We start from the raw sequence: 13,230 nt of genomic DNA, 5'->3' as shown, positions 1-13,230 counted from the left end.
TATTTGCAGCCACATAGATCCAGTTGCAGGCCATTATTTTAAGCAAACGGATGCAGAAACAGAAAATCAAATACCATATGTTCTCACTTATAAGTTGGAGCTAAATGTTGGATGTTCATGAACATAAATATAGTAACAATAGACACTGGGAACTAACAAAAAGGGGAGCTAGTGAGAGAGGCAAGGATTTAAAAAGTAACCATTGAGTACTATGCTCACTACCTAGGTGACAGGATCAATTCTATCCTAACCTCAGCATTATGTGATATACTCATATAACAAACCTGCAGATAAACCTCCTAACTAAAATCAAAATTGGAATTATAAGAAATTTAAAACGTTCCAGGCCCAAATGTCTTTATTCTTGTATTTTACCTAACATTTAAAGAAAGTATAATATTAATTATTCAAAAATGTTTCAAAAACTAATAGAATGGTAACAGATAATAGTATTATTTCATTTGAAGGGGCATGTATTACCATGATATCAAAACCAAATACATCATCAAATCAAAAATAGAAACAAAAATACTCCAATAAATCTCCAGCAGTGATAAATATAGACATAAAAATTATAAATAAAACATTAGAAATTTCAGAAAGTTAACAAGGATATCCAGGAATTGAACTCATCTCTGCACCAAGCAGACCTAATGGACATCTACAGAACTCTCCACCCCAAAGCAACAGAATATACATTCTTCTCAGCACCACATCACACTTATTCCAAAATTGACCACATAGTTGGAAGTAAAGCACTCCTTGGCAAATGTGAAAGAACAGAAATTATGACAAACTGTCTCTCAGACCACAGTGCAATCAAACTAGAACTCAGGATTAAGAAACTCAATCAAAACCACTCAACTACATGCAAACTGAACAACCTGCTCCTGAATGACTACTGGGTACACAACGAAATGAAGGCAGAAATAAAGATGTTCTTTGAAACCAATTAGAACAAAGATACAACATACCAGAATCTCTGGGACACATTTAAAGCAACGTGTAGAGGGAAATTTATGGTACTAAATGCCCACAAGAGAAAGCAGGAAAGATCTAAAATTGACACCCTAACATCACAATTAAAAGAACTAGAGAAGTAAGAGCAAACACATTCAAAAGCTAGCAGAAGGCAAGAAACAACTAAGATCAGAGCAGAACTGAAGGAGATAGAGACACAAAAAACCCTTCAAAAAAATCAATGAATCCAGGAACTGGTTTTTTGAAAAGATAAAATTGATAGATCACTAGCAAGACTAATAAAGAAGAAAAGAGAGAAAACTCAAATAGATGCAATAAAAAATGATAAAGGAGATATCACCCCCGACTCCACAGAAATACAAACTACCATCAGAGAATACTATAAACACCTCTACGCAAAGAAACTAGAAAATCTAGAAGAAATGGATAATTTCCTGGACACTTAAACTCTCCCAAGACTAAGCCAGGAAGAAGTTGAATCCCTGAATAGACCAATAGCAGGCTCTGAAATTGAGGCAATAACTAATAGCCTACCAACCAAAAAAAGTCCAGGACCAGATGGATTCACAGCCAAATTCTTCCAGAGGTACCAGGAGGAGCTGGTACCATTCCTTCTGAAATTATTCCAATAATAGAAAAAGGGAATCCTCCCTAACTCATTTTATGAGGCCAACATCATCCTGATACCAAAGCCTGGCAGAGACATACAAAAAAAGAATTTTAGACCAATATCCCTGATGAACATTGATGCAAAAATCGTCAGTAAAATACTGGCAAACCGAATCCAGCAGCACATTAAAAATCTTATCCACCATGATCAAGTGGGCTTCATCCCTGGGATGCAAGGCTGGTTCAACATATGCAAATCATTAAACGTAATCCAGCATATAAACAGAACCAAAGACAAAAACCACATGATTATCTCAATAGATGCAGAAAAGGCCTTTGAAAATATTCAACAGCCCTTCATGCTAAAAACTCTCAATAAATTCGGTATTGATGGAATATATCTCAAAATAATAAGAGCTATTTATGACAAACCCCCAGACAATATCATACTAAATGGATGAAGTGTTCTGTAAATATCAGTTAGGTCCATTTAATCTAGAGTATATTTTAATTTCAATATCTCTTTCTTAATGTTCTGTCTGGATGATTTGTCCATTGCTCAAAGTGTGGTATTGAAGTCCCCTACTACTGTTTTGCAGCCTATCTCTCCCTTCAGATTTATTAATATTTGTTTATATTTTTGGTGCTCTGATCAGGAGTGCTGATGAGTTGTACACGGTCTTGTTACATATTCACATATTTCTTGGAGGTTTTGATCAGTTTTCTTTTTAAATTTTTGTCTGAATTAATTTGAAGAATTTTTCTTTGAGCTCTTGGATTATTTCCTCAGTTTGTTCTATTCTGTTGCTTACACTTCTGATTCTATTATGAAATTCTTATAGCGAATATTTCAGCTCCAGAAGCTGTCTGTCTTAACACAGGAATTTCATCCATCAGCTCTTGAATCATTTTATTGTTTTGCTTGGCATCCTTGAATTGAGTTTCAACTTTCTCCTTGATCTTGATGAAATTACTTGCCATCCAGATTCTGAATTCCATGCCTGTCGTTTCAGACAATTCAGACCAGTTAAGGACTATTGTTGGGGAGCTTTTGGACTTGTTTGGAGACAAGGAGACACTCTGGCTCTCTGGCTCTTTGAATTGCCAGAGTTCTTTCACTGATTGTTTTTCATCTGGGAGGGCTGATTTTCCTATAATTGTGGTGTAAATTAAATATCCTTCATTGACTTTGTTTCTGAAAGTGTTCAGAGGACTAAAGCTTTGTACAGGATCTTTCTTGTAGAATTCTTGCTCTTGGTTTCACAAGGAGAAGAATTAGTTGCAATATTTCATTTTGTTGTTTGGGTTGTGATAGAGTAGATGGCCCTTGAGAATAATAGGTAGTATACAGGCTTTTACTCAGCCACATGGTTCCTTTGTTTATCTTTGCATGAGGACCAGAGAGGTGACTCCCTCATCAGATCTGCTCATGGGTTTTGGGTGAACTATCCTCATTACCACACCCTTACCAGATGAACCCTTTAGAGGGAGGCACAGCTAGGTCTCACGCCAGTTAGCAAAGATGTTTTGACTGTGCCCTCTCAGTTTTCTGAGAATGTGGTCTCCCCCTTTCTAAGTGCAGAGCACAGCACCCAGCTTTGGCACTTCTGATCTGCTGGCACTACTGAGTCACAGCTAAGTGGCACCAGGACCTGCTTGTGACTCCCTCCTCTGGTTGCTCAGAGTTGAGTTTTGTGTGAGGCGTAAAATTGAAGAGGTTCCAGACTGCGGGATTGCATTCAGATGGAGCTAACACCCAGGCTGGACAGTGGAGGCCACACTGTGTATAAGCTTCTATAGGGCAGCCAGGCAGGGGCCCTGGGAAAAGCAGGTGAGCAGGTGGGCCTGTAGAGCAGATGTGTCACAGTCCTGTGGGAAAGCAGCCCCTGTTTTCTTCCTGATGGATAGGTGGGCCATAGCCTCCCAGAGGTAACCAGGCAGCCCTGGAAAGTGGATGTTTATGACTGTCTCCAGAGGATGTGACTCACACTCACAGGTCCTTGTTTTGTCCCTGCTGCAGCAGTCTGCATTTAATCTCCAGAGACATCATTCTGCAATCTCACATGTCTATGTGTATTTGTGGTCCCTGCACCTAGGATCTCAGAGGTCTATGTTAAGAGTGAATAGTCCCAAGTTCCCTTACTCGCTCCTTCCCCTGGTGGTGCCCTATGGTGTGAGAAATCAGCTGTAGAGTTCAGGCACTCCACATGAGGTTCTGAGCCTCTTCCCTCTTCAGCCTCAGTTACCGCATCTTTTCTTCATCCACATTTGACTTTTTCTCTCTGAAGATCTGTTCAAGTTATGTTGGTGAAGTCAAAATTCAGTTCTCTACCTCTATGGGAGTGGCCCTTTCCAGCTGGATCTAGCCAGCTGCAACTTCCATGATACAATTTTGTTCGTTGCTTTCTGTCTTTTTAAAAAACATTATACTTTAAGTTCTGGGGTACATGTGCAGAACGTACAGGTCTGGTTACATAGGTATACATACGCTGTGGTGGTTTTCTGCACCTATCAAACAGTCATTTAGGTTTTAAGTCCCACATACATTAGGCAATTGTCCTAATGCTCTCCCTCTCTTTGCCCCCCAGCCCCCGACAGGCCCCAGTGTGTGATGTTCCCCTCCCTGTGTCCATGTGTTCTCGTTGTTCAACTCCGACTTATGAATGAGAATATGCGGTGTTTGGCTTTCTATTCCTGTGTTCATTTGCTGAGAATGATGGTTTCCAGCTTAATCCATGTCCCTGCAAAATAACTTATTCTTTATTATGGATGCACAGTATTCGATGGTGTATATGTGCCACATTTTCTTTTTTTTTTTTTTTTTTTAATTTATTTATTATTATACTTTGTTGTAGGGTACATGTGCATAACGTGTGTTTGTTACATATGTATACTTGTGTTATGCTGGTCTGCTTTCTAACCCATCAACTCTGCCATTTACATCAGGTATAACCTCCTTAATGCAATCCTCCTCCCTCCCATGATAGGCCCCGGTGTCATACCTCTTCCCAGTCCAAGTGATTCATTGTTCAGTTCCCACCTATGAGTGAGAACATGCGTGTTTGGTTTTCTGTTCTTTGTGATAGTTTGCTAAGAATGATGAGTTTCCAGCTGCATCCATGTCCCACAAAGCGATCTAAACTCATCCTTTTTATGGCTGCATAGTACTCCATGGTGTATATGTTACATTTTCTAATCCAATCTGTCACTGATGGACATTTGCTGATTCCAAGTCCCTCATTTTTATTAGAATAGTGCTGCAATAAAACATAATGCATGTGTCTTTTATATAGCATACCTATAACTTTGGGTATCCCCTGTGTAATGGGATGGTTGGGTCATATGGTACATCTAGTCTAGATCCTTGAGGAATCGCCATACTGTCTTCCATAATGGTTGAACTAGTTTACAATCCCACCAACAGTGTAAAAGTGTTCCTATTTCTCCACATCCCTTCCAGCACCTGTTGTTTCCAGCACCTGCTGTTTCCTGACTTTTAATGACGCCATTCTAACTGGTGTGAGATATATCTCATCAGGTTTTGATTTGCATTTCTCTGATGGCCAGTGATGATGAGCATTTTTCATATGTCTGTTGGCTGTATGAATGTCTTCTTTGAGAAATGTCTCTGTTCATATCCTTTGCCTACTTTTTGATGTAGGGGTTGTTTGTTTTTTGTAAATTTGTTTGTGCCTCTTGTAGGTTCTGATATTGGTCTTTGTCGGATGAGTAGATTGCAAAAATGTGCTCTCCCATTCTGTAGGTTGCCTGTTCACTCTGATGGTAGTTTTTTGCTGTGCAGAAGCTCTTAGTTTAATTAGATCCCATTTGTCAATTTTAGCTTTTGCCGCTGTTTTTGGTGTTTTAGACATGAAGTCTCTTGCCCATGCCTATGTCCTGAATGGTACTACCTAGGTTTTCCTCTAGATTTTTATGGTATTAGGTCTAACATTTACGCTCTAATCCATCTTGAATTAATTTCTAACAAGGAGCAAGGAAAGGATCCAGGTTCAGCTTTCTACTTACATAGCCATTCTAGCACCATTTATTAAATAGGAATCCTTTCCCATTTCTTGTTTTGTCAGGTTTGTCAAAGATCAGATGGCTGTAGATGTGTGGCATTATTTCTGAGGACTCTGTTCTGTTCCATTGGTCTATATCTCTGTTTTGGTACCAGTTCCATGCTGTTTTGTTACTGTAGCCTTGTATAGTTTGGAAGTCAGGTAGCGGATGCCTCCAGCTTTGTTCTTTGACTTAGGATTGTCTTGAGATATGGCTCTTTTGTTCCATGAACTTTAAAGCAGTTTTTTCCAATTCTGTGAAGAAACTCATTGGTAGCTTGGATGGGGATGGCATTGAATCTATAAATTACCTTGGGCAGTATGCATATTTTCACTGATATTGATTCTTCCTATCCATGAGCATTAAGGTTCTTCCATTTGTTTGTGTCCCTTTATTTCTCACTGAGCAGTGGTTTGTAGTTCTCTTGAAGAGGTCCCTTACATCCCTTTGTAAGTTGGATTCCTAGGTATTTGATTCTTTGAAGCAATTGTGAATGGAAGTTCATTCATGATTTGCCTCTGTGTTTGTCTGTTATTGGTGTATAAGAACGTTTGATTTTTTGCACATTAATTTTGTATCCTGAGATTCTTGGTTGAAGTTGCTTATCAGCTTAAGGAGATTTTGTAGCTGAGACAATGGGGTTTTCTAAATATACAATCATGTCATCTGCAAACAGGGACAATTTGATTCTTCTTTTCCTAACTGAATACCCCTGATTTCTTTTCTTGCCTAATTGCTCCTAGCCAGGAACTTCCAACACCATGTTGAATAGGAGTGGTGAGAGAGGGCATCCCTGTCTTGTGCCAGTTTCAAAGGAATTTTTCCAGTTTTTGCCCATTCAGATGATATTGCTGTGGGTTGGTCATAAATAGCTCTTATTATTTTGAGGTACGTTCCATCAATACCGAATTTATTGAGCCGCTTAGCATGAAGGTTGTTGAATTTGTCAAAAGCCTTTCTGCATCTATTGGAGATAACTGCGTGGTTCTCTTGGCTCCTTTGGTTCTGCTTATATGCTGGATTATGTTTTATTGATTTGCAATGTTGAACCAGCCTTGCATCCCAGGGATGAAGCCCACTTTGATCATGGTGATGTTTTTTTAAATTTATTTTTATTATTATACTTTGTTGTAGGGTACATGTGCATAACATGCAGGTTTGTTACATATGTATACTTGTGCCATGTTAGTCTGCTGCACCCATCAACTCAAGTCATTTACATCAGGTATAATCCCCAATGTAATCCTCCCCCGCCTCCCCATGATAGGCCCCGTGTGTGACAGTTCCCCCTTCCTGAGTCCAAGTGATTCAAGTTGTTCAGTCTTCCCACTCACGAGTGAGAACATGCAGTGTTTGGTTTTCTGTTCTGTGATAGTTTACAGAATGATGGTTTCCAGCCGCATCCATGTCCCTACAAAGGACGCAAACTCATCCTTTTATGGCTGCATAGTATTCATGGTGGTGTAAGTGTGCCACATTTTCTTAATCCAATCTGTCACTGATGGACATTTGGGTTGATTCCAAGTCCCCGCTTATTAGAATAGTGCTGCAATAAACATACGTAAAATGTGTCTTTATATAGCAGCATACTATAATCCTTGGGTATATCCCCAGTAATGGGATGGTTGGGTCATATGGTACATCTAGTTCTAGATCCTTGAGGAATCACGCATACCGTTTCCTATAATGGTTGAACTAGTTTACAATCCCACCAACAGTGTAAAAGTGTTCCTATTTCCTGACATCCTTCCAGCACCTGTTGTTTCCTGACTTTTGAATGATCGCCATTCTAACTGGTGTGAGATGGTATCTCATTGTGGTTTTGATTTGCATTTCTCTGATGGCCAGTGATGATGAGCATTTTTTTTCATGTCTGTTGGTTGCAAGGAATCCTCTTGAGAAATGTCTGTTCATATCCTTTGCCCACTTTTTGATGGGGTTGTTTGTTTTTCGTAGATTTGTTGAGCTCTTTAGTGTGGTTCTGGATATTAGCCCTTTGTCAGATGAGTAGATTGCAAAAATTTTCCCCATTCTGTAGGTTGCCTGTTCACTCTGATGGTAGTTTCTTTACAGTAGAAGCTCTTTAGTTTAATTAGATCCCATTTGTCAATTTTAGATTTTGCTGCCAAGCAGCTTTTGGTGTTTTAGACATGAAGTCTTTGCCTATGCCTATGTCCTGAATGGTACTACCTAGGTTTTCTCTAGGATTTTATGGTATTAGGTCTAACATTTAAGTCTCTAATCCATCTTGAATTAATTTTCGTATAAGGAGGTAAGGAAAGGATCCAGTTTCAGCTTTCTACTGATGGCTAGCCACTTTTCCCAGCACCATTTATTAAATAGGGAATCCTTTCCCATTTCTTGTTTGTCTCAGGTTTGTCAAAGATCAGATGGCTGTAGATGTGTGGTATTATTTCTGAGGACTCTGTTCTGTTCCATTGGTCTATATTCTGTTTTGGTACCAGTACCATGCTGTTTTGGTTACTGTAGCCTTGTAGCGTTTGAAGTCAGTAATGTGATGCCTTCCAGCTTTGTTCTTTTGATTCTAGGATTGTCTTGGAGATGCGGCTCTTTTGGTTCCATATGAACTTTTAAAGCAGTTTTTTCCAATTCTGTGAAGAAACTCATTGGGTAGCTTGATGGGGATGGTATTGAATCTATAAATTACCTTTAAGTAGTGATGGCCATTTCAATGCATATTGATTCTTCCTATCCATGAGCATGGTATGCTCTTCCATTTGTTTGTGTCCTCTTTTATTTCACTGAGCAGTGGTTTGTAGTTCTCCTTGAAGAGGTCCTTGATCCCTGTGTTGGATTCCTAGGTATTTGATTCCTTTTGAAGCAATTGTGAATGAAGTTCATTCATGATTTGGCTCTGTGTTTGTCTGTTATTGGTGTATAAGAATGCTTGATTTTTGCACATTAATTTTTGTATCCTGAGATTCTGCTAGTTGCTTATCAGCTTATGAGATTTTGGGCTATATTACCGGGTTTTCTAAATATACAATCATGTCATCTGCAAACAGGGACAATTTGATTCTTTCTTTTCCTAACTGGAATACCTCCCTGATTTCTTTCTCTTGCCTAATTGCTCCTAGCTAGAACTTCCAACATTATGTTGAATAGGAGTGGTGATAGAGGGCATCCCTGTCTTGTGCCAGTTTTCAGCGAAATTTTTCCAGTTTTGCCCATTCAGTATGATATTGGCTGTGGGTTTGTCATAAATAGCTCTTTTATTATTTTGAGGTACGCTCCATCAATAATGCAATTTATTGAGCGCTTTTAGCATGAAGGGCTGTTGAATTTTGTCAAAAAGCCTTTCTGCATTTCCATTGAGATAATCATGTGGTTCTTGTCTTTGGTTCTGTTTATATGCTGGATTATGTTTGGTTGATTTACATCGTTGAATCAGCCTTGCATCCCAGGGATGAAGCCCACTTCTGATCATGGTGGATAAGCTTTTGATGTGTTGTTGAACTCGGGTTTGCCAGTATTTTATTGAGGATTTTACCGACGTTCATCAGGGATATTGGTCTAAAATTTCTTTGTTGTGTCTCTGCCAGGCTTTGGTATCAGGATGATGTTGGCCTCATGTCGAGTTAGGGAGGATTCCTCTTTTCTATTGATTGGAATACAGTTTCAGGAAGGAATGGTACCAACTCCTCCTATACCTCTGGTAGAATTCAGCCGTGAATCCATCTGGTCCTGGACTCTTTTTGGTTGGTAGGCTATTAATTATTGCCTCAATTTCAGAGTTTACTATTGGTCTATTCAGATTCAACTTCTTCTTCCTGGTTTTAGTCTTGAAGAGTAAGTGTCCAGGAATTATCCATTCTTCTAGGTTTTCCAGTTTATTTTATGAGTGTGTTTATAGTATTCCTCTTGATGGTAGTTTGTATTGTGGGGTCGGTGGTGATATCCTTTATCATTTTAATTAAGGCTGATTTGATTCTTTTCTTCTTTATTAGTCTTGCTATGGTCTGCTTTAATTTTAAAGTGAAAGTTGATCTTTTCTAAAAAACCAACTCCTGGATTCATTGATTTTTGGAGGGTTTTTTGTGGCTCTATCTCCTTTCAGTTCTGCTCTGATCTTAGTTATTTCTTTTTGCCTTCTGCTAGCTTTGGGAATGTGTTTGCTCTTGCTTCTAGTTCTTTAATTGTGATGTTAGAGTGTCAATTTTGTCTCTTCCTGGCCATTGTGGACACTTAGCTATAAATTTCCTCTACACACTGCTTTAAATGTCCCAGAGATTCTGGTATGTTGTATCTTTGTTCTCATTGGTTTCAAAGAACATCTTTATTTCTGCCTTCATTTCTGCTATGTACCCAGTAGTCATTCAGGAGCAGGTTGTTCAGTTTCCATGTAGTTGAGCGGTTTTACTGAGTTTCTGTCCTGAGTTCTAGTTTGATTGCACTGTGGTCTGAGAGACAGTTTGTTATAATTTCTGTTCTTGTACATTTATGAGGAGTGCTTTACTTCCAATTATATGGTCAACTCTTGGGAGGCAATGCATGTGGTGCTGAGAAGAATGTGCGTTCTGTTGATTTGGGGCGGGAGAGTTCTATAGATGTTCATTAGGTCTGCTTGCTGCAGAGATGAGTTCAAATTCCTGGAGATCCTTGTTAACTTTCTGTCTTGTTGATCTGTCTAATGTTGACAGTGGAGGTTGAAGTCTCCCATTATTGTATGGTGCCCAAGTCTCTTGTAAGTCTCTAAGGACTTGCTTTATGAATCTGGGTGCTCCTGTATTGGGTGCATATATATTTAGGGATAAAGGCTCTTCCTGTTGAATTGATCCTTTAATACTATTATGTCATGGCCTTCTTTGTCTCTTTGATCTTTGATGGTTTAAAGTCCATATGTTTTATCAGAGACTAGTATTGCAAACTCTGCTTTTTTTGTTCTCCATTTGCTTGGTAACCTCTCCATCCCTTTATTTTGAGCCTATGTATGTCTCTGCATGAGATGGGTCTCCTGAACACAGCAGACTGATGGGTCTTGACTTTTATCCAGTTTGCCAGTTCGTGTCTTTAATTGGAGCATTTAGTCCATTTACTTAAGGTTAAGATTGTTATGTGTAAACTTGATCCTGCCATTATGATATTAACTGGTTATTTTGGTTCTCAAGTAAGCTGATGTGCTCTCTTCCCTAGCCCCTGATGGTCTTTTACATTTTGGTAATGTTTTGCAAATGGCTGGTAAAATTGTTCCTTTCCATGTTGGAGGCTTCCTTCAGGGTCTCTTGTAAGGCAGGCCTGGTGGTGACAAAATCTCTAAGCATTTGCTTGTCTGTAGCGACTTTATTTCTCCTTCACTATGAACTTAGTTTGGCTGATATGAAATTCTGGTTTAAAATTTTTCTTTAAGAATGTTGGAATATTGGCCCTAGACTCCTCTTGGCTTGGAGAGTTTCTGCCGAGAGATCTGCTGTGAGTCTGATGGGCTTCCTGGGTAACTCACCCCTTCTCTGGCTGCCCCTGCCTTTTTCCTCTATTTCCCAACCTCTGTGGTGAATCTGGCAATTATGTCTTTAGTTGCTCTCGAGGAGTGGTCTTTGCATGCCTCTCTGTATTTCCTGACGGAATGCTGGCCCGTCTACTTCAGTTGAAGTTCTCCCGGATGATATCCGAAGAGTGTTTTCCAACTGGTTCCATTTTCCTCAAATTTCAGGCACCCCAATCAGATCGAGATTTGTCTTTACATAATCCCATACTTCTTGCAGGCTTTGTTCATTTCTTTTTTGCTTTTTTCTTTTGTTTCTTCTCGCTCTTTCATTCCGACGATCCTCACCGCTGATACTTTTCTTTCCAGTTGATCGAAGTCGGTTACTGAAGTTGTGTACTTGTCACGATTTCGTGTCATGGTTTTCATCTCTTCATTTCGCTTTATGACCTTCTGCATTAATTACTCATTGCCAATTCTTCCACTTTTTCAAGATTTTAGTTTTCGCTGGCATGCATCTTCTTTAGTTTGAGAAGTTTGATGGATCATTTTCTTCTTTCTCATCTCGCTGTCATTCTCCGGTCTAGCTTTGATCCGCTGTTATGCATGAGTTCATGCCTTTGCCGGGGAGATGTGCTCTTATTTTGAATTTCCAGCTTTTCTGCCCTGCTTTTTCCCACCTTTGTGGTTTTATCTGCCTCTGGTCTTGATGATGGTGATGTACTGATGGGGTTTGGTGTAGGTATCCTTCCTTGGATAGTTTTCCTTCAACAGCCGTAGGACTCCCTCAGCTGTAGGTCTGTTGAGATTGCTTGAGGTCCACCCATCCTGTTTGTTTGGAGTATCAGCAGCAGAGGCTGCAGAAGATAGAATATTTCTGAACAAGCGAGTGTAGCTGTCTGATTCTTGCTTTGAAGCTTCCTCTCAGGGGTGTACCCACCCTGTGAGGTGTGGGGTGCTGCACTGCCCTAGTGTGGGGATGCGTCTCCCAGTTAGGCTACCTCGTGGGTCAGGGACCCACTTGAGCAGGCAGTCTGTCCTTCTCTCAACTCCATGTTGGGAGATTCACTGCTCTTCAAAGCTGCCGTGACAGAGTCGCTTTGCCTGCAGAGGTTTCGCTGCTTTGTTGTTGTTGTTGTTGTTGTTATTGTTTAGCTGTGCCCTATCCCCAGAGGTGGAGTCTACAGAGACAGGCAGGTTTCTGAGCCGCCAGAGCTCCACCCAGCCCGAGCTTCCCAGCAGCTTTGTTTACCCACTTAAGCCTCAGCAATGGTGGGCCTCCCCAGCCTCGCTGCTGCCTTGCCGGTAGATCACAGACTGCTGTGCTAGCAATGAGGGAGGCCTGGGCGTGGGATCCTCCCGGGTCAGGTGTGGATATGATCTCCTGGTGTGCCTGTTTGCTTAAAGCACACATTGGGGCGGAGTTACCCGATTTTCCAGGTGTTAGGTGTCTCAGTTCCCCTGACAGGAAAGGCATTCCCTTCCCCTTGCTTTCTCCCAGGTGAGGCGGCTGCTCGGCCCTGCTTCAGCTCTTGCTGGTCGGGCTGCAGCAGCTGACCAGCACCGGCAGTCCGCACTCCCTAAGTGATGAACCCAGTACCTCAGTTGAAAATGCAGAAATCACCTGTCTTCTGTGTTCGGCGCTGGGAGTTGAGACTGAGCTGTTCTATTCGTCATCTTGTCTACTGCCATTTCTTTATCCAGTCTACCATTGATGGATTTAGTAGGTTCCAAGCTCCCTAAGGACAGAATAGTGGTGCAATAAACATACATGCATGTGTCTTTATAGTAGAATGATTTATAATTCTGCGTATACCCAGTAATGGGATTTGTGGGTCAAATGGTATTTCTGGTTCTAGATCCCTTGAGGAATCACCACACCGTCTTCCACAAAGGTTGAATGAATTTACACCCCCACCAACAGTGTAAAAGCGTTTCTATTTCTCCACATCCACTCCATCATCTATTCCCTGACTTTTTAATGATTACCATTCTAACTGGTGTGAAATGGTATCTATTAATGTGGTTTTGATTTGCATTTCATTGAAGTGGCGCACGAAAAACGCGAAAAGCGTTTCAATGATAAATGCGAAAACGGTTAAACACCCACCTGAAATCTCGAACGAGTACACCAG

The sequence above is a fragment of the Papio anubis genome, chromosome X, assembly GCF_008728515.1.
Source record: "Papio anubis isolate 15944 chromosome X, Panubis1.0, whole genome shotgun sequence".
Classification (NCBI taxonomy): Eukaryota; Metazoa; Chordata; class Mammalia; order Primates; family Cercopithecidae; genus Papio; species Papio anubis.
This window is presented reverse-complemented; position numbering follows the sequence as displayed.